At 38.0% G+C, this 26,769-nt stretch overlaps 1 protein-coding gene across 1 annotated transcript in view; it reads left to right on the top strand.

Annotated features, from left to right (window-relative positions):
* LOC138172037 (protocadherin-15-like) overlaps positions 1–26,769 on the top strand; it is a 2,287,527-nt gene that overhangs the window by 1,052,634 nt on the left and 1,208,124 nt on the right. The window lies entirely within an intron of this gene.

Below are 26,769 nucleotides of genomic sequence, written 5' to 3'. Positions count from 1 at the left end.
CTGGGGTTAATGGATCTGGATTGTGCTGCTCCCTCTCATATTTTGCTTACCTAGTGATGTGGAGATGTTGGACAGTCTGATCTTAGTGCAGAGGGTGGAGCTCAGCAAGAATCAAAAACAAAGGGCTAGCAGGCAAAATGGGAACTTTTACTAAGAAACCAAAGTGAGTTCAGCAAGTGCCTGAACCCAACCAGAGTGGATGGAAAATCAGTTATTCCTTTAGGTTTCGGAATATGAAGAAGTCATCACTAAATTCAAGGTCCCAGAAGGACCAGAAAAGCATGGCATCTAGGGATGAAGAGATGAAATACATATTTTTTTAGAGATCACTATTGGAATTCATAGTGATCATAGGATCCTAGGGCTAAGGTTAGGGGAAAAAAAAAAAACATCAGACACAGTGTAGTCCCATATCTCTGCTTGTGGACACTGTGACCAGGGAGGTTGTGACTTGCCTAAGGTCAAAAGAACAATAAATGCTGATACAACATTTCAATACTTGTTTTCTAAATCCACTTGGATAAATCTGGTGATGCTAAAACGAAGAGACCCATTTTTTTCACATTGAAAGGAAAGGCATATTATTTACCTGGCATCAAATATGTTAGCTCACAGGGGCAGGAAGTGCTACAGTGAAAGAGATAATAAGTGCCAGAGAAGATAGCTCCACACTCTGGGGACAACCCTAGGGAAATCCCTCAAAAAGGGAACAATGGTTACTACCATTGATGCAGGACAGGGGACTATGGGAAAGGGTTGAAAGCAACAATGTTGCCAGAGAATCTCAAGTATGGTGGTGCTCAGGCCAAGGTGGGGGAAAGTAGTCTGGGATGTTCTTTCAAGAGACTGCTGCCAGGACTTGGCCTGTTATTGCACTCTTTTCACCCCAGCGTAATTGGTGGGACTTCCAAGTCTGTCACTGTGTCTCCAAGATAAGCATAAAGGGTGGGTGCTAAATAGGGAGGCCAAGGGCATCACTTGGTGTATAGAATTGGTTTCCAATCCTTATGATCATTGGTCAGGAGGGATATGGTGTGTGTGTGTGTGTGTTTGTGTTATGTCTGATAATCTTAGGAGGAAATACCCTAGTAGGGACTTGAGCCAATTATATCAATAAATTCTTTATAATATATACTCTTTGAATCCTGGGAAGCCTGAAAGCATAATTAATTAGTGTAGTGGCTTAGACAAGGATCTTCAGAGTTGACAGTGGGTTATACATCCCTAGAATCTCTCCCATTAGAATCTTAAATTGCTTGGCTATACATTTTGTTTCATTTTATGCCTTGGTAACTCTAGCATAGGGCTTGGCACATGGGAATAAAGTTATTTATTTATAATTAGTAATCAATTTAGTAATATGGTATTGTTAAAAAAATTAATCCATATTTATTGCTTGCTTGATTTGGGATAAATGGAGCTAGTTATATGGGCTGTTTGGCAGAGTGAAAGGACAAGATTTTGTCACAGCCATCTGCCTCATCTGTATATGTTGACATAAACTAAGAAGAGGGAGTCAACACTGGTAGACTGAGAGAGCCACCAAGTGACTAGAGGCTCAGCAACATTTTGGTTGATAAATGACTTCTTTCCCACCTCACACCAGGGCTGCTGCTTCAAGGGTATATAACTTAATATCCGCCTGGAATTGCCCATCTTAAAACTTTGAACTTGGTGGTTTTGTTGGCTGCAGAATCTGGAGCACTGGGAAGGAAAACAGATTCCTTGGGCACTTGACATCTACACTAGCTAAATGAAAGCAATGATTAGCTCCATAATAATTTTAAGGGGTTTCAGTCAGCACAGCAGGCAGCTTAATAAGATAGGGTTGCTTTCTGCCAGGTCTTTCAGGTTGAAAATCAGGACTCTTCTCCCCATGGAATGTCAAGGAACAGAATAGAGCTAATTTGAACAATTGTATTCCCACATGCTTACCCTCTCACATCTGTCTTGCAGACTTCAGGAAAGAAATAGCTAAAAAATCCAATTAAAATGTACATTCTTGCAAATTTAGCAGAACAGAGGAGGTTTTAAAACCAAGACTCAGGAGGATAGGGAAGAGATAAACAATCAATTATCATTTGGTTGTAAGTTCAAACATTGCCCATCTCAGTATCATTGACAGTCTCCACATGTTGATACTTGGATACTCTCTGGAAAGAGACCTAGGTCTACCCAGTTAGTCACAAAGAAGTAGGAACATCAGTCCCCCACACACATACTAGTCTAAGAAAAGGACGCTTCTAGACTTTAAAATGTTTGGGACAGGAAAATCTCATAGATTGTATGACTCTTACTTTCACTGTGACTTAAGGCACTGTGTAAGTCTTCAGAAATTATAGCTAGTAGTCACTAACATTTATATAGAACCTTCAAATAGAGAGAGAGAGAGAGAGAGAGAGAGAGAGAGAGAATGTGTCTATCTCTAGATACATCCATCTATCTGTTCTCTAATTTGACCACACTAACCCTGGGATACAGATGCTATTATTATATCTATTTAAGTACCAAGAGTGGATTTTAGGTCCAGATCTCTTCAACATCTAACTCTAATATTCTGTCCACAATGCCATGCCTGCTATTTTATTTCCTTAGGAAAGTCACTTGGTCACTCTGAACGTCAGCATCCTTATATTTAAGATCAAGGTGGAATGGTAGGCTAGTCATTTGGAGGTCATCCTACCCTAACTCATACTTGGGCTTAATGAAGCATCTTCATTGTCTTTCTAAAGTACCTATACTGATGGTCTACTTCAATGGCCTGTCCATTCAACTAAATAACATAACCAGGGCAATAGAAATTCTTCACCCATTAATTGTTCCTCAGTGTCAACAGTGACTTAGGACTGTAGTAAGTAATTAGATATCCTGTCTGAGAAGGCTATGCAGTCTTCAAAAGCTGGATGAAATCAGTACAGGGCCTTATATAAACAGGAACATCAAGAATATACTCATCCTTTTTAGGCAATCTTTTGACCATTAGTATTCTGCACTGGATAGCTACCGTAACCATGGCTTACCATTTGTCCAGGAAAAAAAATATATCTTTCTCTCTGTGTTACCTCCCTCTCTTGACTGAAAAAAAAAATCAGAGCATAACTAAACAAATTTTTCTTTCTTGTTCAGTCATTTCAGCCTTGTCTAACTCTTAATAACCCCATTTAGGATTTTCTTAGCAAAGATCTTTGAGTGATTTGCCATTTCCTCTGTAGCTCATTTTACAGATGAAGAGGCAGAGTCAAATTGGGTTGAGCATCACATACCTGGCAAGTGTTAAAGGCAAAATTTTAACTCAGAAGAGGAGTCTTTCTGACGCCAGGCCCAGCGCTCTATCCATGCTGCCACTTAACTTTTCTTTTGTAGTTAAATCTATCAGACTCATTCACTCTTAACATATTCATAAGAAATATCTAGTTGGAAGAAAACTTTGAATGTGGTGATTGCTCTCTGAAATCAAGTGTATCTTTGGTCATCACTGAGCACTGGCTTAGTGCCAAATTGTATTCTCTGTATTCATAACTCAATTGCGTAGCAATAAAGATATTCTATGCTATAGAATATCACTTGGGAACAAACTTGATTATTCTCTTATACCGTCACCAAAAATACCTAAAGATGCTCATGAGGCATATGTGAGTGAAAGCAGGTAAACATAACAATAAAAACCAATTGACTGTCAGCCACATTTAGCATAAGAATTGTAAGGCTGCTGTTCCTGTTGTTGCCTTATGATTTTTGTTTCTTTCCTTTTTCAGATACTTTTAGATATGGTTTCTCAATTCAGTGTATGCTGGACCTCATCTGAGTAGAATTTGGTCTAGTTATTCTTCTCATGCTTGTTTTATTTAATTACATCATGCTTACTTCCTCATGGCAAATATCTGGAACTACCCTGCTAGCATCCAAATGAGATAGCTTCATGGTCATTGATAAGAAAAAAAAAAAGAATCCTTTTATTGTAGGAAACTTCACATTATTTTTCAGTTCACAATCTTTCTGTTGTCATAATTTGAGAGTCAATATTATGTATTCTTGGCATGAATTTTGTGGAATTGTTTTGCTGTCTTCATTTCTTCATAGACTTGTTTGTACTAATGCTGCTCAGAATCTCCCTTCCTTCCTTCCTTCCTTCCTTCCTTCCTTCCTTCCTCCCTCCCTCCCTTCCTTCCTTCCTTCCTTCCTTCCTTCCTTCCTTCCTTCCTTCCTGCATTCCTTCCTTCTTTCCTTCCTGCATTCCTGCCTTTCTTTCATCTTAAAGTTCAACATAGAATCTCTCTTGATTTCTTAGCTGAGTGTGAACAACCCGCACTTTTAGAATGTTGTTCTCTTTGCAAAAGTTCATTATGAGAACTGTAGTAAAGCATGTAATATATCAATTAGAACTTACTAAGTACTTACATTGTTCTAGGCACTCTGCTCTTCCTTGTTGTCTGTGGATATCTGTTAAAAAGCAATTGTGCTGGCAACTCCTGCATTTACCACTCTGAGGAGGATCAGGGAATCTCCATTCACTTTGCCAGAGCTCCTTCTGTCTTATTGCATCAAATATGGGGATAATGACATGATTGTAATGACTCAACTTCCCTAGTGGTTTGTGTACTTTATGGTCAAATGCAAAAATCAATAGTCAAATTGATATATTTATAAAGTATAAAACTAAGTAGCTCTTAGTCTTCTATACATATATTGTATTTGCTCTTGTATCTACAGTTTAAAATGAAGGTGGAGCCATATACAATTAAAGTTTTATCTGGTACTTTTGATTTCCTCATAAGTTGCTATGGCCAATGACTTGATCATGTGGTATCCAGCCTTCTGGTAAAGAGCGTGATTGTCATTAGAAACAAGACCCAATCTATTCCTCAAAGAAATACTTAATATATTTTTTTCTGCTGTAGAAAAAACTGGCCTTAAATTGAACTCCATTGTTACGGTCTTCAAAAATGCAATGTCATCTCCAAACCATCGTGAACTTTTTCAGTAGGATTACATGGAGGTTGTTAATACTTACCATAAAGATGATGTCTTCATCTAAAAAGCATTTGGTAGCACCTACTGTATTTCCCTTGCAGCACTGGAAAAAAAGGATGATGATGTAAATAATGATTTAAATTTGAAAGTCATTTTTATGCATTATCTCCTAGCCATGATAAAAGTTCATGTGATGGCATAACACAACTTTTCTTCTTTTAGTTCTTTTAGCTATACAATGCCTTCAGATCATTTCTCCAGCTGCCTACTTCTATCCTCTATTCTGTCTTCTTCTTCAATTCCTTCCCAATGGCTTTTCAAGATGAGCAGGATTTGAGTCTAATGAAGGAGTTGTAATTCAGGAGTCTGAATGTATGCATACTGGAATGTCGACATTTGAAGGAAAAGTATGCCCAAACGTTTGCCTCTATACTGTTTTCGGTACTTGTAGGAAGTAAACTCATCTACATTAGTTCTCGCTTTAGACTGACAACACTCAACTCTTCACCCCCTTAGTACATAGTGTTGAAAAAAGTCATAGCTAAATGTTGAGTAAGAAGCATTTTGTACTTCAGCTAGGCTGGTCCTCTGGCAACATAAAAATAATTCATCTCCATGTCCATCCTGAGAGCCCCTGTAGATGGTTAGGACCTTTCCCAGCTTTTATTCTAGGGACAGAGCCTTTGGAAGGGAAGTCCCTGGCCAACTAGTCAAACTGATATCTGAGAAGGAATCCCCTCCACAATGTAGCTGACAGTCATCCCACTTTGGCATGAAGATTTCTAGCAACAGGGAATCCACTACCTCCCTAACCATACATTCCACCTTAGGATGGTTTTTGTTCTTAGGAAAGCTTTGTTTCATTTTTGTTGTTTCTTCCTAACTAAAATCAGCTATTTGAGGAATTCCTACCCTGACTCCTTGTTCTTTCTAGCACAAAGCAGAACAAAGCTCCCTTCTTTTACATATTGTCCCTTCATATATTTGAAGAAAGCCAAGGGAGATTACATACCCAATACGCATATTTAATGCCTGTGATCTACAAGGAAGTGACAAAATGTGTGGGGGCTGAAAGTACGAACTGAGAAGGAAATTTTAAAAAATCTCGTGGGTTTTATAGAAGGACCTCTGTGGAAATTGTACCAGTAAAGTGAGTACAGTAGCAATAAGACTTTCATTGGAAACTTGGGACTAATAAAGAGATAGTGCTATTATACTTTGATAGCAGGTCCTTGAGAGTGTTTGAGAATAAGGGAGAAAAGGTACAGATTTATAGACAAAAGAAAAAAGTTTTTTTTTTTTTGCCTTCATACTATGACCTCAAATACAAGGGCAAAAAGATGTCCATGGGCCTCTCAAAGAGGTTTTGAAGAAAATTTGAGTTTGCCATTTGTTCAAAAGGAACTGAGCTCTTTTGCTGCTTTAGACATTTCTGTTCAACTTTGGTACCTACAAAATGATGGGAGAAAAACTATTTCACAATGTCCATGTCCCCAGATGATGCTCATTAGCACAAGTTGGAGGGGTAGAGGTTTGTTTCCCTGTGCTTTATGACTGCCTCATGTGCTATACTGAGGTGTGACCTCAGTCTTTGGAATTTTACAAGCCTTTCCTCTTACCTTGAGTTCCCTAAGTAGATGTGAAAGCTTGAGGCGGGGAATTATTTAAATGAATAGAATAAATGAATGAAAAATTTTTGTTTATTGTGTATTACGTGGCAAACATCATGCTAATTTTAAAAAAAGCCAGGCCTATCTTTTTTTTTTATCTCAAGAAGGTTCCATTCTAATGAGGGAGACAATATACATAGAAGAGTGATGACTAGTGAAGGCTATTTTGATGAAGAAAGATGAAGGCCTGGTTATGGGGCCAGAGCAAAGTAAATTGGCAAAGCTCTCACAGGAAAAATGGTAGAGTTGATCTGATCGTGTTTTGTGGTTTCAGAACTCTGTGTGTGTGCATTCACATGTTTTGAGGTTTCAGAACTCCGTATGTGCATGTACATTCACCTTTTTTGTGGTTGCAGAACTCTGTGTGTGTGTGCATTCACATGTTTTGAAGTTTCAGAAATCCGTATGTGCGTGTACGTTCACATGTTTTGAGGTAGGGCAGACAAGTCAATTGGTAAAGTCATGGAAAACACGACTGGAGAAAGAGGAGGGATTTCGCTTTTGTTTTCTCCTTATGCTGTGGCATCTTTGGCTCCACCACCTTTTCTTCGAAAACAAATAGCCTGATAGTGCCCAAATGGCAACATTCAGTTTGCCAGCATCTATGAGGCACTGTTGACTCCCCACAAGATGCCCTTGAATGAGATAACTAGTGCTGTGTGCCCCTGCTGAAATGGAAAATCTGGTATGGTTACACACCACGTAGATAAGTAACTTGTATGTAAAGAACTTCACGCATAGCTATCTGGACAAATGCAGAGTGCTGTTTCGATCACCATGTTGAGGTCTGCATCAGCAGGGATTTTCTCCAGTAACTTTCTGCCTTCCAGCTTCAACTTGGTTTAAATTATTTTAAGGTGAATTTGATTTATTTTAAAGTATACATATAAAGCTCTAATCTCAGCTGAGTATTCCCCTTGCAGCCTGTACACACACAGATTGCGGTCTCCCCCTTGAGATTAACACACTATTGGATCCAAAACTGGGTATATCCTTATGGTGCTTGCAGTAAAATACACACACACACACACACACACACACACACACACACACACGAGTTAGAAACTACTGGGAAGAAACTTTGCTAATCTTCCTTTCTGAAGAAGTTTCAGGTAGTTAAGCTGTTTTTTTTTAAGTCTGTAGAAAGAAAAAAAGAAGTTCATTCACCCAGGCATGCAAGGATACTCTCTGTTCAGGAGTAATACTGAAAACAAAAACAAAACACTGTTCATAATTCCTCTGGGGACCTCTCTCCCAAGCTGAACAGAAAAAGCCCTTGTTCAAATCAGCATATTTCATTTCAATTCATACTCCCTAAAAATAATGTCACATTCTGGAAGGCAAAGGGCACAGTGTAGAAAGAATGAGCCTGACCCCAATGCAGGGTTTACTCCCCTATAAGAAACAAAGCTATCCTCTTATCCAATACTCCAATGATTAGATTTTTTAATGTGAAATATAGTGACTTGTCCAGGAACTTAGAGAAAGCAAGTGGGATGAGTTACTAGAAATTGTAAGCCTAGAAAGATAACTTTTCACCTTCTGTTAGTGCCATCATGCATGGAAACAGTCTGTTTGCATAAATTTCTTCTTGTAATGGTTAACAGCATTCTCCTAAGGGATGGGAATAATTATGAATCAACATGGTTCTGGAATTAGGGGGTCTAGGTACAAATATCTCTCCTGATGTTTACTATTTATATGTGTGTGTGTGTGTGTGTGTGTGTGTCCAGTGGTTTTTTCAGTCATATTTGATTCTTTGTAATCCCGTTTGTGGTTTTCTTGGCAAATGTGCTGGAGTGATTTGCCCTTTCCTTCTCCAGCTCATTTTATAGGTAAGGTAACTGAGGCAAACAAGATTAAATGACTTGACCAGGGACATACAGGTAATAAGTGTCTGAGGCTTGTTTTGACTCAGAAAGATGAGTCTTCCTGACTCCAGATCATTCACTTTACCCACTGCACCACCTAGCTGTATACTATGTATATGACCTTGATAAATAATTTAAAATGTCTGTACCTCAGTTTCCTTTCCTGGAGGAAGGAAGAGATTTCTATCTTCTGCCCCCCCTCCCCTGCTCCCAAACTCATATGTTCTTCTCTTCCTCTCAAAATATTCTAGGGCTCTGCAAGGGATTTCTGGGAGAATCATGCCAGAATTTATTTTAATTATTTTCTCAATGAACAAGTGTTAATTTCTCTCCTCATCCCACACAATTAAAATCAAACCAACCAAACAAACAAAACATAAAGACAAAATTGTTACAACAAATATTGTGCCAGAAACTTAGAACAAAGTGCCTTCAACCAGGGTAGAATAGAAGAGGCCACTTCAGGTAGGGAGCACTTTGTCCCAGGGTAATCCTGTGTCCTTTCCCAATGCAATTCTGAAAATAAAAGGTGAATAAATAACAGGATAAGGGATATGAACAGTTGTCCTTTCTAGGTTGGAAAATGATAACTGATCTCATCTGTACTTCTTGTCTTGTAAATGGGTGGAGGGCAGCCCATGACACCTATCTGGGACACCTACAAAGTCACCTGGCAGGATACAGTGGGAGATGATTCATCTGTTTTACAGGTGATGACTGTATATGATTAAGAGTTTGCCTAAAAAAGGAAGAGATGTTGGGGCTGCCTTGTTTTGCAATAATGGCCAGGTTTTCTTTTTCCAAATTTAGAGGTTATACTATGTGTATACATGTGTGTCTATACATGTATATATGTATACATGTATGTGCATGTGTATACATGTATATCTGTATGTGTATATACACATCAGAGGGGACCACAGATGACATTTAATTCAGCCTATACCTAAACAAATATCCCTCTATCTCCCACACAACATCTCACTATCAGCTTTTGATGGCCTCCAGTATGGGCAAAATGATTATTTCCTAAGTAAGCCCTTTTCCTTTGGGAAATGAGGTTGGCAGCAGAATGGTCCCTCCCTCTTCCAGGGCCAGTGCTCCTCTCACCCCTCATGTACCAATTTTAATGGAGTCAGAAAGATTTAAGTTCAAACGCTGTTTCAAACACTTACCTCAGTAATCTTGGGCAAACCATTTCAACCACTCAGCCTCAAAAAAGGCTCTTCCTCATAGAGACCTCGTAAGAATCAAATGATATAGAAAGAGTTACTTTACTATCATAAAGTGCTAAACGCCAGCTATTGTTAACATACTATATTTCTATCTCTCTTAAGGACTAGAAACTCTCAGTGGTGATGTATGGTGTAGACATATGGGTAAATCCTATTGTAAGTTTACATTAAATTGGACTCCCAAGTTAGTTGCATTTTTTTTCTGATGTATTCTATTCACTTAATGTGTTTCTCATATCATTAAGGAGTACATAGGGGGGTATTTAAAGCCATTTAGCAGTTAATTTTGCTGAGTGGGAAAGTAATTGCTTTAGCTTTTGTTTATTCTTGCAGAAATGACCAAATAGCATTTTGACGAGAAATCAGTTTTTATGCCTAAGCACAGCAAAGGGCAAAAAATACCATTTCTCTTTTGAATGCCATTCCATCCCTGGGCATGACTAGGGCAGGAGACAATGTGATTTATGATTCTCCTATTTATGTTTTATGAAACATATTTATTTATGAAACAGCCAAGTGGACACCTGTTTCCTAAACAAATAAGAAAGTGCTTCTGCATCTTTTCTATTCTTTCATAATCATACCTGTTCTTCCACCTCAGCAACCTGGGGTCTGGCAGACAGTGTTCAAGTTAGAATTCTCTTCTTGGCTTCATGTTTTTATCTTCCTTGTTTCTCCCTACTGACCTCTCTTGAATGGTAATACTGCATCTTCAGCAGCATGGAAACCATCCTCCCCACTCCACTCCCTCACTACACACACACATAAACACACACATATGCATACACACAAACACACATTTACCTGTGTTTGGGGTCATAGAGTCAGGACCATTTTTCCTTTTTTATCTTTATATTTTAGACTGAGTTGATGAAGCAAAAAGCATTTATTTAGTACCTACTATATGCTAGGAACTGTACTATGTATTAGGAATGCCGGCCATAAAGGAACCCTTTGTGTAAGAGACACACTGAAAATTCCTGCCCTCAAAAGAGTGTATATGCCATCTGGATCCAGATGTGTGTAGACCAATCATCAGGAGTGATCTCAGAAGCCAGCTAGTATAATCTCACATGAAATGCCTGAAGCCCAGGGAAGTTTAGGAATGTACCCAAGGTCACACAGGTAGTAATATCAGAGGCAGGATTTGAACCTAATTCTCTGACTACAGAGTCAATGCTTTCTCCATTATACAACATGTATATGTGTAAAGTAAATATACAGAGAGAATAATTACAAGAGAATTACAGTGAAGATAGGACTGGACTTGAATGATAACCTGCACCTTCTCTAAGAGATATAGCTTGCAGAGCTAAGGCACAGGTCTGACTAGAAAGGAGGATAGATGAGAAGAATGAAGGAAGGGTAGAGTGTAGGAGTTTTGTTGTGATTAGATGAAACCTGGGCATGACTGTTCTGCTGTCACCACAGCTTCCAGAGCCTTGGACTTCTCCTTTCCTATGCCTTGTCCAGCGTCTGAATTCATGATCCACTCACTTTCTCCCACTATACTCTTGTTAAATTTTGGCTTTTTCTATAGTTCCTCCCATATTGACCCATGGTAGCGGTACCACATCTCCCTATTTTCTACCATTAAAGTGGGGGGGGGGAAGAGAAGAGAAGAAAGGAGAGGAGGGGAGGGGAATGAAGGGGAGGGGAGAAAAGGGGAGGGGGAGGGGAGAGGAAAGGAGAGGAGCGGAGAGGACAGGAGGGGAGGGGAAGAGTGGGAAGAGAAAGGTTGTTTTTTTTTTTTTAATTTGTCATCCTTTTTTAGATTATAAACTCAGTCTTTGGAAGGGAAAATACCTTGTCTGCAGGTCACAGGGCTAGTAAGGCAGGTGTGATATTAACCCAGGGTTCCCTGATTTGAAGGCCGATACTCTTTTCACTGCTCTGCAAAGGGCTCTCTTTTGTCCCTTCCTCACCTGAATCTCTCTCTCTCTCTCTCTCTCTCTCTCTCTCTCTCTCTGTATATATACATACGTATGTATATATGTATGTATGTATGTATGTGTATATATATATATATTAAGTTGGAACATCATCTCTTTATTTTCTTAGAAAAGAAGCAGGCAAGGTTCCCCTTGGGGCAGGGGGTGAGAACTCAGGAGACCATGTGCCCAGCTCCTGCCTTCTTCCTAGGTTGCACGGTGGGTAGTGTATGGCCCCTGGAGTCAGAAGGACCTGAGTTCAAATTTGGCCTCATCTAGCTCAGGATGGGGCATGGAGGGTAGAAAGGCCTTGACAGTGAGGGGTGACTCTGTCGAAAGGATCTAGGACTGTCAGGATTGTGCCCACATCAGGGTGTGACCTTTGAATGATTTCTGTGATGTTGTAGTAACTCTAAATTATGCTGAGGGGAAGGCTGGTTAATCCCATAGCCTCCAGGCTTCTGACACTGGATTCCTCCTTGGGCTGAGAAGGTTCAGCCCCCTTGGGGATATTTTCAAAGTTGTAGGTGGTCAGAAATGTATGATCAGGCTCAGGGAGACCTTGGTAATAGGCAGGATTATTGGTACTGAAGATAAAGGACTCCTTGTTCCTCAGAGTCTTCCATCCCAGCATGACATTAATGGTTTGGGGCATCCACTGCATGCCTTGGTACTAGCCTGACTCATGCTGCTGGGGTCAGAGATATTAGGAGGGTCAGTGGATGGGGTTTCCAATATTATTTTTAGAAGTATTTTTGCTGAGGACTTCACATATTATCAATGGCTTTCATGCAGATTACTTACTAACTTTCCATCCATAAAAGGATCATGGTCATTAGCAATTTCTCTATCCCTTACTGGGCAGCTAGGTTGCACGGTGGGTAGTATGTGGCCCCTGGAGTCGGAAGGACCTGAGTTCAAACTTGGCCTCAGATACTTATTAGCCATGTGACTCTGGGCAAGTCACTTAATTCTTTTTGCCTCAGTTTCCCCATGTGCAAAAGAAACAGTAGAAGGAAATGGCCAACTGCTCCAGTATCTTTGCCAAGAAAACCCAAATGGAGTCACAGAGAACCAAATGGAGTCACATAAAGCCAGACATGACTGAAATCTCTCAACAACACCTATCCCTTATAAAGCAGTTAAAGGGGCTGTTGTTTCTTTCTCCTTGGCAAATGTGCATACATTTCAATAGACTTAAGTTCTGTAGCTCCTTTCTTAGGAGGAAGGCATAATTGTTTTTATTCACTGAGCATGTTGGAAGGAAAGAAGGAATGAAGGAAAGAACGAATGAAGGAAGGAGTAGTGAAAAGGAGAGATAGAAGGATAGAGGAATGGAAGAAGGGAGAAAGGATGAAAGAAAGGGAAATACCTTTCTTTTTGAAGTATTCAGATGAATTTGGTTATTAAGATTAAATACCACTTGTCCAACATGATTTTACATATGGAATACTCCCAAAATGATCAAAGCACTTTAATTGTGTATCACATCTACATAAAGAACAAAAAATGGAGAAAACAAAATAAAAAGGTCCCCAAGTTCTCATGAATGTCATTGTCCCATGTCTTCTTCCTACCTTATTGCCAGTTTCCTCTTTATCTCACAAAGTCATGATGTTAGGAACTAGTATTCTCATATCCTACTGTTAAGGCTTAAAAAAAGATTGTGAAGTTCCTAAAGATCAGCTGTGGCCAGTTTATATCGTTCTTTCATTGCAACTGTTTCCAGAGCCAGTGGACCTCCTGCCCCTTTCAGCTGTCTGGAGAAGTGCCCTTTGTATGAATAGTAAAGGTACCACCATTGTTTGGGGAATCATTGCATTTGGTATCTTAAAAAGCCATTAAAATCATGTAGGTCAACTTTTCTTCCATCTTCTATGTTAGGAAACTGCGGTTCATAGAGGGAAAGCTGTTTGCTCCAGGGCACTCCACTTACCTTCTCAGCTAAAGAGATTCCATCATACCTATGGGGGAAAAAATCAAGCCATTTGTCAAGAAGTCCACCTCACCTTTCTTCCTCTTCTAGTGCTCAAGCATTTTCCTGAACTTCTTCCTTCATAGCCTCAGATCAAGAGTTGATCCTTTTCTTGATGGAAAAAAAAAACTCCACAGAGGAGCTGGATCACATCCCTTCTTCAATTTCTCCAAGACCTCACCCCTACTTTCATACTGTTTTTTTTTCTTCAATGTCTCCCAATGTACTAGAAACTTGTGTCTAGAAACATACCATTGTTTCATTTAATAAGAGAGATAGACAGTCATACCTTGATCCAATAATCTATATTACCTATTGTCCTATATCTCTCCATCTTTTCTTGAGTAAAGTCTTTGACAATGCTCTTTTTTTATTGATCAGTGCCTTTATTTCCTTTTCTTTTGCTCTCTTATAAACCCTCTTCAGTTTGACTTCTGAGCTCCTTGTATAACAGAAGTTGTCAACCCCAAAGTTACCAATAAATTCTTAATTGCCAAATCTCATGGTTTCTTCTCCATTTTGTTCTTCCTGGACAATTCTTCAGCCTTTGCTAGTGTGGATTTTAACCTTATCCTAAATATTCATTCTTCTCTAGTTTCGGTGACACTACTTTCTCTCTCAGAGTTCTGTGCATTTCAGCACTCCTGAGTCACCTGTGCTAGGCCTTTATCCCTGTCACCTGCCCCAACCTAGTTGGCCCTTGGGGTTCTATGCTGGGCCCTCTTCTCTTCCCTCTCTGAATTATGTCACTTGGCAATTGTGTCAGATTGTAGGGGTTCAATTATCATTTTAATGCAAATGATTCTCAGATTTCTTTATCCATCCTAGTCTCTCCACTGAGCTAAAAGCATGCATTTCCAGCTCCCTGTTGAACATCTCAGACTCATTGTTTTATCTACATCTTAAATTCAATGTGTCACAAAGTGAAATCATTATCTTTCTGCCTTCATTTGGGTCTCTCCCTTACAACAGTATATCACTGAAGGCATTCTAGTTGTCTAAGCCACCCAGACCTCAAACCTTGGCATCATCCTTGAACTGTCACTCTCACTTAACCAATATATCCTACATATTGCCAATCGTGTCATTTCTACTTTCACAAGCTCTCATATATGTCTCTTTTTCTCCTCTCAGAAAGTCATAACTATAGTACAGGCCATGCTATTGTAATCGCCTTCTAACTGGTCTCCAGCTCTTAAATCTCTTTCTATTTGGATTCATTCTCCACTCACTGCCAAGGTAATTTTTCTAAAGGGTAGTTTTGAACAAGCTATCCTCCTTCTCAATGAGCTCTAGGGGCTCTCTATTACCTATAAAATCAAGTAAAAATCTTTTTTTTTCTTTTAGTATCTTAAAATCTGCCCCTGTCCAAACCTTCCTACACTTCAATCCCCTCCATGAAATGTACAAAACCAGAAATACTGACCTACTCCCCATTCCTCAATAATAGTTCTCCATCTATTGACTCTGCATCTTTTCACTGACTGTCATCCAAAGCAGGAAAACTCTGGGCCATGTTACATGCATCTCTAATGTTATCTCAGTATTCCATGAAATATAGTGAGTAAAAGTAGAGATAGACTGAGAGACAGATAGCAAGCTTAGAAAATTAAGAAACTTAAATCTGCTATGTGTGTACCAAATCAGCCCACTCCATAGGCCAGAAGGGTAGAAGGTAGGAAAAGCTGGGGGTGGGGGTGGGGGTGGGAGAGGAAAGAAGAGGAAGAGTTCACATCCAAATTCAGACATTTATTAGCAATGTGACTTTGGGCAAATAACCACATTTCCTCAATTTCTTCAACTGGAAAATGAGGATAATAACAGCATCTATCTTCCTAAGATTTTGTGAAGATTTAGTGGGAATAAATGTAAAACTTTTAGCAAGTGATGATCACACAGCAATGCTATGTAATGCTAATTAATATTAAGTTCATCAATTAATATTCTCACTTTCCTCAAACTCTTTTGTATTTACTTGTTGATAAACATATATACTATATCCTAACAGTCTGAGGTTACTTGAGATGAGACCTTTCGTTCGGCTTTTTCTCTCCCCATCATTTAGCACAGTGCCCACATGCAACATAGTAGGTACCTAATAACTGCTTATTTTTTGATCTGTTCATAGATTTGTCCTGACTCTAGAAAGTAAGTCTCTTGAGGCCAGAGACGGAATCTTTCTATCTTTGTATTCACAGTACGTGGCACAGGGTCTGTAGCATAGTAAGTATTTAATACATATTTGTGGAATAGAATTAAAAATTCTTTGACAATGATACCTTTTCAAAATGGAAAGAGCTCCCTTGACAATGAATGAGCTCACCATCATAGGACAATAAACATAGTGACCACCTACCCCAATCTACTAATTTTAAAATTAAGAGGAAAATGAGGACCAGAGATGATTAGTTACAAACTCAATATATTAGAAATATTATACATAGTAGTAGTAGTAATAGTAGCAGTAGCTGTAGTAGTAGTAGTAGTAGTAATAGTAGTAAACATTTATATAGAAATTTAAGATTGCAAAGTGCTTTTAAAATATCGCATTTTGTCATCCAATCCACCCTAAGAGGGACATACCATTATTGTCTTCATATTAAAACCTCCCCAGGGTCACATAGCAATGAAGTATTTGAGAAGAGATTTGAACTCAGGTCTTCCTATTTCCAAATTGAGTGTCCCACCTGCTGTACCACCTGGACGCCTCAAGGCTATAGAATAAGTAAATGGCAGAGGCAGATTTGGAAACCTGCTGCTTTGATTCCAAATATGAAGTTCTTTTGGGTGTACTATTCTGGAATGTAGCCAAGAAGAGACTGATTTTTCCTAAGTATATTGTAGAGCTGAGGTTTCTGAGGTTCTTATCATGTCTGAGATGTGAAAACCCTAAGGTCTTCATCAAATATAAACACCCATCCACTTTCTCAGATTGATTTCATGCCATTGAATGCAGAAATTCCAATTGCACTTGTCCACATTCCCGAGCTAAATCTGCTATCATGCCATAATAAATTTTAATATCAAAATTAAATTCTAGAAAATAAAAAGAGACAGATTTTTGTCTGCTTTCTAGAATCTAGGGGATTGGTTCCAATACAGTGAACAAAATGCAAACAGTCTGAATAAATCCACCCTTTAATGAGGTTTGCAGGTCATTGTTTAAGGTTATTCCTACCATTTTTACAGGGTCCCTATTTATAATCCAAGTTTTATTTTTCTAAATCACCAAGAACAACGCTGGTTCCCAAGTTCTCTCTGATAATGTAGATTTTTTTTTAATGCAATCTGCTTTCTCATCTGTTTTAATTCCATTAAGAACTGAATCAACAGGGAGAAAAAGCATCTGGGATGTGGTTAGAAGAATGTTACTTGACTAGTAACAATATCCTAACCTATCCATTTCTGCATGTTTCCATTAAATTTCAAATTGCCTTACTATGTCCTCTCTTTTTTAGAGTTGGAAAAGGATTTGACCTTAGACTAGCATTTGTGGCATTATAATGCATAGCAAGGGAAATGCTCCTGATATTTCAAATAAAACTATGAAGGTCAAAACAAACTTTTCTTCTCCAGGGCCCAGATATAAAGGGGGGATAGTTTATAATTTATAAAGAGATCTGAGTCATCATGAAAGGAATTGGTTATATGTGTAGCTTTAAGAACCTACTGCTTATAGTGGCAGAAAAATGGAGTGAGAACTAGAAATTGAGGTCACTTTTTGTCCTTTTTAAATAGTTATTGATATCTTTTGTTTTATAAATCACATTCATTTTCAAATAAATATTTTCATCATTTCCTTCCCAGAGGGGCACTCATAACTAAGAAGAGAAAGAAAAAGGAGAAGGAACCAATTTATCTTCAGTAACCAACATAGGCTCACAGCCAGAAACCCCAAGTTCCAATCCCATATTTCTTTGCTCTTTGCTTCCTTGGGCCAAATCACTTTATTTTCTCTGGGCCTCACTCACTTCCCCTGTAAAAATAGGGTGACAGGGTGTTGGACGCTGAGATTACTTCCAGCTCCATACATGGATCTGAAGCTGCACTAAGTAAGAATATATATTCAGTGTTCTTTACCCCATGTTTCCCACTTCTGTAAAGAATAGAGAGAGTTAAGCCTGCCTTTCCTCTTGACTGATGATGAAGAATAGGTGAATGAAACATTTACAAAACTCTTACTCTTCTTGGATTATATAGGAAGAAGAAATTTTCTCACCTCAGCATAGTAGGCTAATTCCATCTTGCCAATTGTTGGAATTCTATCTGGGAAGGAAGGCAGTTGAGCATTAAACTTTCCAATATCTGAGCCTTCTCCCTTCGTATACTTGTCTATGCCAATTTTCTTCTAAGAGAAGAGGAGAGGGTATTTTCAAAGTTGCAGGACTATGGATCAAACTGTTTGTGAATGTTTGAATGTCAAGTCTCCTAAGAGACAAAATGTGATCCCTGAGTCAAAGTGATAGGGCTACAAAGCCACAAATATAGTAAGAATCTTGGACATGGGGAGTCATGAGAAATATTATTAATCAGTGTTTGTTAAACAGTGACTTAAATGTCTTAATGAAGAAATCTGATATTTCTAGAGAATCCTGTGAAGGAGTTCTTTAAAAAGAATCATTTAAAAGATGGAGGAAAATGCTGTTGTATATAGTCATTCATCAAAATCCAGGGCAGTAGTATAAGGTGGGCCAGTTCTGAGCTTGTCTTCATTCGAATTCTTCCTTGTCACATTTAGGGCTGTTCAGTCACTGCCTGTAAATTTGAAAGCTGGTAGGATTGGTCTATAAATAGGTATTGCCCAGAGGGGACAAGTGGTAGTGTTTGTACACAAGTGTCAAACTCTGCTCAGGGATAGACTTTAGAATCTAGAGATCTAAGAGGATGCCTGAGCTAATCTTCTAAGGGATACTCTATTAAAAGGAGGGAAGACATCAGTCCACAGCTGATCTGAAGCATTCTATTGGTTTACTCATGTCTCAGAAACAAAGGAGACCAAGAGCCTGGCACATCTTCATCTGATTCAAAGCCGAACTTACAGTGGGTTCAACTCAGTGGTTTACAGCTATGTGTGACAGAAGATTGACTCCACTTCCTGCTGTAAGAGAAGCTAGTGGAGGGGGGGGAGGCAAAGGCTTTAGTTTTCAGGAATTGTGGGATAATTGTGGGATGAACTTGCCAAGGGAATTTTGTTTTTAGCAACAAAATCTTAAAGTATTGAGTGTTAGAATAGCAGTCTGGCCTGATTTCATCAGTTTCTTCTTCTACAAGTATTCTTAAATATTACATTAACAAACAGAAATATTGCCAGCTCCTTAAACAGTTTTCCCATAGTGAACTATCCATGGTTCACAATCTGATATAAAACTATTAATGAGTTGGTTATAAATATAAAAGGCATTACATAACAGCTAATCTATAGAATTCACTATATCCTAGGGGATCATGGATTTAGTGTTGGAAGGGAACCTAGAAGCTAGTTCATCCAAACCTTTTATTTTACACATAAGGAAAATTATGCTGAGGCATGACTTGTCAAGATCACACAGCTAATGAAGGGCAAAGCTGGGATTTGAACGCAGGTTTCCTGATTCCAAATGTGGCATAATTCATTTGGAATCATACTACCTCTCCCTATATATTGGTTGGAGTTAAAGAGAGATACTGTTAAGTATTATATATTAAATTATCACATCAAATTATTATAAATGAAATTATTACACCAAAATACATGCAGCAGTGTATTTTTTGTTTCTCTTTTGAAAAAGTTCAATGATGACTAATTCATTCACTGTTCATGGAATTATGAGCTTATGGAATCTTTAGGGGAGAACAATTTGTCATTAGATGGTGAAAGTTACAAAGATATGCTTGCTTTCTTTTTTTGTTCCATTGTTATAAGGTGATAACCTAAACATGTCATCAAAAGTAATCACAGCGATAACAATATGTGAAAGATTTTCATAGCATAAATGTGTAATCACTTTCCACACCAAAAAACAAAGACTGGGAAGAACCTAAATGTCCATTAATAGGGGGTAGGCAAATCATGGTATGTTAATATAATGGAAAGGTATGATGCAATTGAAACTGATAAGTATGAGGAATACAAAGCAATTTGCATAGAAAGGGACTGCTCCAGAAGGAATTCTAGCTATGATCAAAGGAAAAGAATTAAAGGAGAATAAAAGGACAAGAGATTCTGATAGGAACCTAGCAGGAGTGATGGAAATAATGCTTTGATACTTTATGCATTGAAATTAATTAATTTAAATTTAAATTGTCACTAAGCAAGTGTATTTGAATGTATTAATGTTTCAAGGAGTGTTTTGCATAAAACATTTTAAAAAGTCATGATTATGGTCATCACACTTCAAAAGAAAACACATTTATTTAGGTTACATCGTTAACAATTAGAAGCATCACATGTAATTCTTGTTTGTGATAAAGGATAAATAGAATTTGTTGTGGGAAAAAAACCAGACCCTGGGAGAAGAGTTTTGTGGTCATAGTATGGAGGATGACAGGGGATTGGAGGAGATGAAAATGCATCCTAGAAATAACAGGAAAAAAAGATGGGAACTTCCCCCTTCCATCCTGAGGAGTTTCCGGAACAAAAGCCCTATCCATACCATTCTGGCTGGCCTTTTCTATTCATAGAATAAAGAATTCCCTAGAAGGTGGTTGTTTGTTTATATGTATGAATTTTATATTTATACATGAGTAGATAGATAGAACTAGAAATACATACATGTATTTGCACATGCATTAAATACATGTATATTTAATACAGGTATTAATATGTCTGTTGGGGGTCTTCACAGTGAGAAAGAATCTAGAGAAATATTGATCAATGTGTTCATTGTTGTGCTACACTATTGAATTGTCCACTCCTGTGCATTGAACAGTCACTCAGAATGCAATGAAAAACAATTTATCTTTATTTGAAGACAAAAATCTTTAGACTAAAGCATAGACAAAAGAAAAGAAAATTTAAAGAAACCAGAAAACCACGATAGGTAAAGGATATCAGTTCTATGGATAATTATTAGGCAAGGAAGGGGGAGGAAGTATCAAGGGAAGAAATTCATAGTGTCAGAAGTGGAAGGGAAAATACGGGGGAAATAGAAAAGTCTATCTAGAAAGATAACTCAAGTAGGTCAGTGAATCAGTAAGTATTCCAGCTTTTCACGATTATTTTCAACTAAGGGTAGCAACACTTTTTACTTATGATCACCTAGTGTGTGTCAATGCCCCAGATTTCTCTCCCCTTCAAAATTCCTAGAGTCCTTTCCTCCAATGACATTCCTTCCCTCTAACTTCCAACCTTTCTTTCCATCTGGAAAAAAATGATATTTCATATAATGTGTTGCCACTAAGAGGCTATATTCATATACATACAAACAGTACAAAGAAGTACAGAAGAAAGAAGGGAGGAAGATAACTGGAAAGGGAGGAAGAGAATATAAAGTGGAAGTCAGAGTAGGGCAACAGGTATTTATTAGGTTCCTATTATGTGGAAATCAATGTGCTAAGCATATTGTGTCAGGGAAAAAGCCTTGGGTTCAAACCTCTCCTCTGATATTATGTGGCCATGGACGCATTCCTTAAGATCTATGAACCTGAGGCAGCTCTCTAAGATTTTAAGTTAAAATTAGGTTTAAAAAAAAAAGCTTTCAAGAATTTACAGGTATAAATAACCACTGTTCCAAGCATCATTGTAGTTCTAACTGATTTTATTTTAAAGCATTCACAGGTGATTAAAAGCCCTCTTTCTTATGATTTCATTGAAGGAAAGCTCATAGTGCATTGTGGTTCTTGGCAGAAGTCTATCAATGGAAAAGATTCCTTTCAGCTTTTTGTTGCAATTGTTTAGTAGTGTCTGACTTTTGGTGACCCCGTTTGGGGTTTTCTTGACACAGATACTGTAGTAGTTTGCCATCTCCTTATCTTTCTCATTTTAGAGATGAGGAAAGTAAGGCAATAGGATTAAGGGAGTTGTCCAAGGTCACACAGTCAATAAGTATCTGAGGCCAGATTTTAAGTCAGGACATCCTAACTCCAAGCCTAGTCTTCTCTTTACTGTCCCACCCAGCTGACCTTTCAGGTCTATCCTAAATCAGCAATCTTCTTCCTACATCTTCCAATGAGTCCTAAATACACAATCTTATAGAAAGACATAGTGGAGAATAGGTACCACACCAATATATATATGAGAAACTTAGGAAGGCACAAGGTATTCTGTACACACTTAAAGTACAAAGTGCTCGTCTTAAAGTCAAAAGAATTTAATTCAAACTATGTGACTGTGTGCACATCCCTTAAAGACTGTAAACCTCAGTTTTCTCCCCTGTGAAATCAGTATAATAATGCCTGTGGCATCTACATTATAAGGTTTCTCTAAGTCTTAAAAGGAATAAAGTATTTGCAACAATTTCAAAATCTCAAAGCACAGTAAAAAAGTTACTGCTGTTAGAGAGATCCCATTGCCTAGTACTCGATCAGCACCTCTAAAGATACCATTTAAGTCTGACATCTTCTAATTAATAGCGCATGTAGGAAAATTCCACAAATTTCTAATGTAAGGTATAGTGGTTTGATGAGCGGATCATACATTTGCAGCTAAAAGGTATCCTAAAATTGGTGTAGTCCAAAGATGGTGCCCTAAAGTAGGCAGCAAAATAACTTGCCCTTAATGGGAAATGGAGTAAATGGCAGAGCTAGGATTTATCCACATGTCTTTTGACTCCAGACTGAGGGTACTTTTCTCAGCATGACATTCATTTAAGCCTCAATTTAGAAACACTTTATTAACATGGATTAAACCTTCATTGTAAACTCCTAGAAAGATCCACTTTGAGATACAGTACAAATTTCTGAAGGGTATACAGAATTCTCTTGGTGTTTGTGCAACAGCCTTGAATGGTGTGCCTACATTTAGGGTTTGCTTTTGGCTCATCTAACTGGAGTCAGATCCTTGGAATTAAGGTTCCTAGAGTTTGAAGGCTGAAACCTGTCTGAGAAATGTCATGCCATTTGCATGCAAAAGCTGCCTGGCTATAGCCACAGTCAATTGGAGACCTATTGGGTCATTTGAACAAAGCAGTCTCCTACCAGGTTCAGTCTAGAGTACTCTGTACTTGAATTTGCCCCTTCCCAATATTGCAGATCAAGGGAGCAAGAAAAAGGGAAATATTGTGTCTTTGATAATGTCCTCTAACATACATGCACAGGTGCACACACACACACACATACACACACGCACACGTGCACAGTTATACCCACATAAGCACACAGATACTCTAACCCATTAGTCCAGATGAGTGAGTATATATATATATATATATATATATATACTTCCAGATTCTCCCCAGCTGTTTGCATAATGTGTCTGAATACAGAATACTGTGGGAGTGTAATTCATATTTCTATGAAGTACATCTAAACAGATACATCTCCCCCTCTCCCACTTAAAAATTTACATGAATGCCCATACCATCCAAGTTTATGACTTTTTAACCAAAAGAAGATATGCAAACATTAAAGATGTGGGAAAAAAAAGTTTTCTGTGATTTTTATTCAGGTTATATTTATCCATGTAAAAATGGGGAATAGAGGGGAGATGCGGGCGAGCACCTGTGATTCAAAATATCCACCTTCCTTAACAATAGTGAAGGATAGATTTGGGAGCCTTCCATTTGTATAATAACCAATTAATCCTATTTGCTAGACATGTGAACATGTAAATCCAAATGGATTTAACATAATCCCTTTTGGAGTGGGTGGACAGATGGCCAGCCTGGGTAGTACCAGGAAATCCTCTATTACCTTTGGGAAATGAACTATTCTCGATATATGAGTTTTCGAGATCCCAAGGGAAAAAAAAAATATTGATTTGGAGCTGGAAAGGATCTCGTAGGCTGCAGAGTCCAACTACCAGCTCTCCTTTACAAATGAGGGAGATGGAAGTGACGACCTGATCAAGATCCTTTATCGCATCTTGAGAGGTTCAAGAGCTAGAAGAGACCTGCGAGTCCACTTCTGCAGTACCTTCATTGTAGAGATGAGGAAACTGGCCTTCCACAGCACTGAAGTGATTTGGCCCTAATCAAATAGGCAATGGGGCAGAAATGAAATAGGAGCTGATATCCTGCCACCAAAAATACTGTTTTCTTTCCAGTGTGCCATGTTGCCCTTAGTACTTGTGTTCTGTGTGCCTGCTGATGGCAATATTTCTTTTCTTTTATCAAATTCTTTATTAACAGGATCATTATTGCTTCCCATCGTCAATTAAGATTGCAAAGCTCAGTCCAGGGCAGAATGTCTTTATTCTTTATGGTTTTAATAAATACCCAATTGGCTTCTGGATAATAGTTTTCAGGATGATAAAAACACATCAGAAAGAGTGTTAATGTGTGCAAAGACTTGGATTCTACATTTGTAGGGGAAGTACAGAAAAGTCACAGAGTTTTGAATTATTACAGTGTAATTGTCCATCAAAGGACGCTAGAATATGGAATTTGTGACTGTATCTGCAGAAGTCACTACTCATGACTGGTTAAGAGGAGCTGACCTTAACCTCATGTTCCTGTGCAAATGATGAAGGTTAAGCTGAGCTTCTTGTGAAAGCAATACCAGACACTCTTTTTGGAGGACATATGGAGAAAGAAGCTAAAGACATTTGGGGGAACCGTATTCCTTGATAAGTCTCTGATTCCTAGTTTGCATCCATGGAGATTTTGGAAAATTAATTTCCCTTATGTAGACTCAGAACTCTCTCTGAGTTGGAGCTGAGATCTTACCTTGCTGCTAACCGGAGAGGCCTTTGACTCTTATATGTTTTCTGGTATATTACAATGTGTAGAACATCTCCAAAATCTGTTTACTGTTTAGCTCAGATAAATGGGTTTATTCACTATTCATTATTAATGATTATATATTTTTTTTAATAAGCAAGATGTATCTAGACATATCCTTTCATAGCTACCCTGGGCAAGTTAATTAACTTCTGTTTGACTCAATTTTCTCATCTGTAAAATGAGGATAGTAAGAGTATCTAATCCCAAGGGTTGTTGTGAGGATCAAAAGAATAATAATTTTAACATAATAAGTACAATATTAAAGTTTTTATTATTTTTATTATTATTATTATGGCAGCTAGGTAACAGAGTGAATGAAGTACTAGACCTGGAGAGTCAGGAAGATTCATCTTCCTGAGTTCAAATCTGTCTCTGGGACAGCACATAACCCTGTTTGCCTCCATTTCTTCATCTGTAAAATGAATGAGAGAAGGAAATAGAAAACCACTTCAGTATCTTTGCCAAGAAGACCCCAAATGAGGTCACAAATAGGGGGAAGTGACTGAAAAAAAAAACAATTCAACAACACTTATCATTTATTAGTAGCATTTTTAACTAGTGATGATGTTTATACCACTAAGTTTTGAAGAGGGCAATTATATTAATTCCCTACTGCCTACTTATGTATGTATGTATGTATGTATGTATGTATGTGTGTACACATACATACATACATACATACACAAATGTGTGTATAAACATAAATAGTGTACTTAGAGCCAGAGTAGACTTGAATCTGGGAAAACCTGGGATCAAATTCTGTGTTTGATGCTTAATGGCTGTATAAGCTTGCCTCTTCCTTTCTCTGTACCTTAATGTTCTCATTTGTACAAATGGGGGAGAAACATCTGCATTACCTACCTCACTATGTTGTCGTGAGGTTCAAATGAGATAATATATGTGAAGTACTCTTTGTAAATGCTAAAGTGTTATTTCCACGTTAGTTATTATTATCTTTTCTCTATTTCCTTGAAATTACTGTGTACCTACTTTACCCCGCTGTTTCCTTTTATTCCATAACTGCTTTTCTCGGTAATACTTAGTTTTACAATTTTAGTAGACTCAATTTCTATATCAAGTCCTTTTCTTTATTGGGTGACTCTGCTGTCATGTGCATTCTTCCTGTTCTATGTAGGATGCATTCCATCCTTTGACAGAAGCCCCTTCTTTTACTAAGGCATGTCCTCACAAAGCAAATCCCTTTCAATTGAATAGTTGACTTTTCACATCCTGTGTCTCTTTTGATCCTACAAAGTCATAGGCTTCCCCTTAAACAAGAACATTGCCTTCAGCCTGATGTCCTTCACAATCTGACCCAGTAATCTAACAAGGCTAGAGATACAGACACTTAAAGTTTCTCTAGATTATGCCATTTATTTTCACCTAAATAACAAGTACTCACTGATAATCTCAATTTGTCTTGAAAGGCTCTGCATCATGTCTTAGTTTCAATGACTTGGCCAGTTATAGGTTGAAATAAAACATTCATTAAGCATGTATAGAATTAATCTCATAAATGCATCATCAATTGGTTGATTAATTGTAGAATCTCAATGTCAGTGTTGACAGATCTTCATTGAGAGGAAGCTAGTACACATACACACACGCACATATCACCACCACCATCACCACCACAGCATCTGTCCACTTGGAGATAACTCTAAATGTGTGTTTTTTTTCCTTATTTTGAGCTGAAATATGATTTTTTAAGCTTCTGCTCTCACACAATCCTCGTTCTTCCCTCTCAGGTAGAGCAGAAGTTGAAAACCACTTTCAAATTACAAACACTTGAAGCCAATCATCATCAGAAATAACTAGAAGTTTCATAGTAATTTAAGATTTTGAAACACTACAAATTAAGATCTGGTTTTATCCTTACAACAACAACAACAGGAATTGGTGTTATCATTACCATTTTACAGATGAGAAAACTGAGATATAGTAGGTTAAGTGACTTGACCAGGGTCATCCAGCTAAGTCTAAGGATCTGAGTGTACTTGAACTTTAGGCTTTCTGCCTCTAAATCTGATTCTATGTATTCTATACACTGTTTCATCTAGCTGCCTATGCCATACTGCCTCAAGGTCCTGAAAATTATGTATCTTTGACTAAAATCTAGGGTTGCATTTTTGTTGTTGGTACTGTTGATTGTTTGTTTTTGCTTCATCACAATCCTGGATTATATTGAACTTGGGGTCAAATGGTACTCCTATATATATATATATATATATATATATATATATATATATATATATAT

Source organism: Petaurus breviceps, unplaced genomic scaffold (genome assembly GCF_028583685.1).
Source record: "Petaurus breviceps papuanus isolate PSGF00001 unplaced genomic scaffold, PetGlider_PUasm1.0 490, whole genome shotgun sequence".
Taxonomy (NCBI): domain Eukaryota; kingdom Metazoa; phylum Chordata; class Mammalia; order Diprotodontia; family Petauridae; genus Petaurus; species Petaurus breviceps.
The sequence above is the reverse complement of the archived record's forward strand: the minus strand, read 5'-3'. Positions and strand labels throughout refer to the sequence as shown.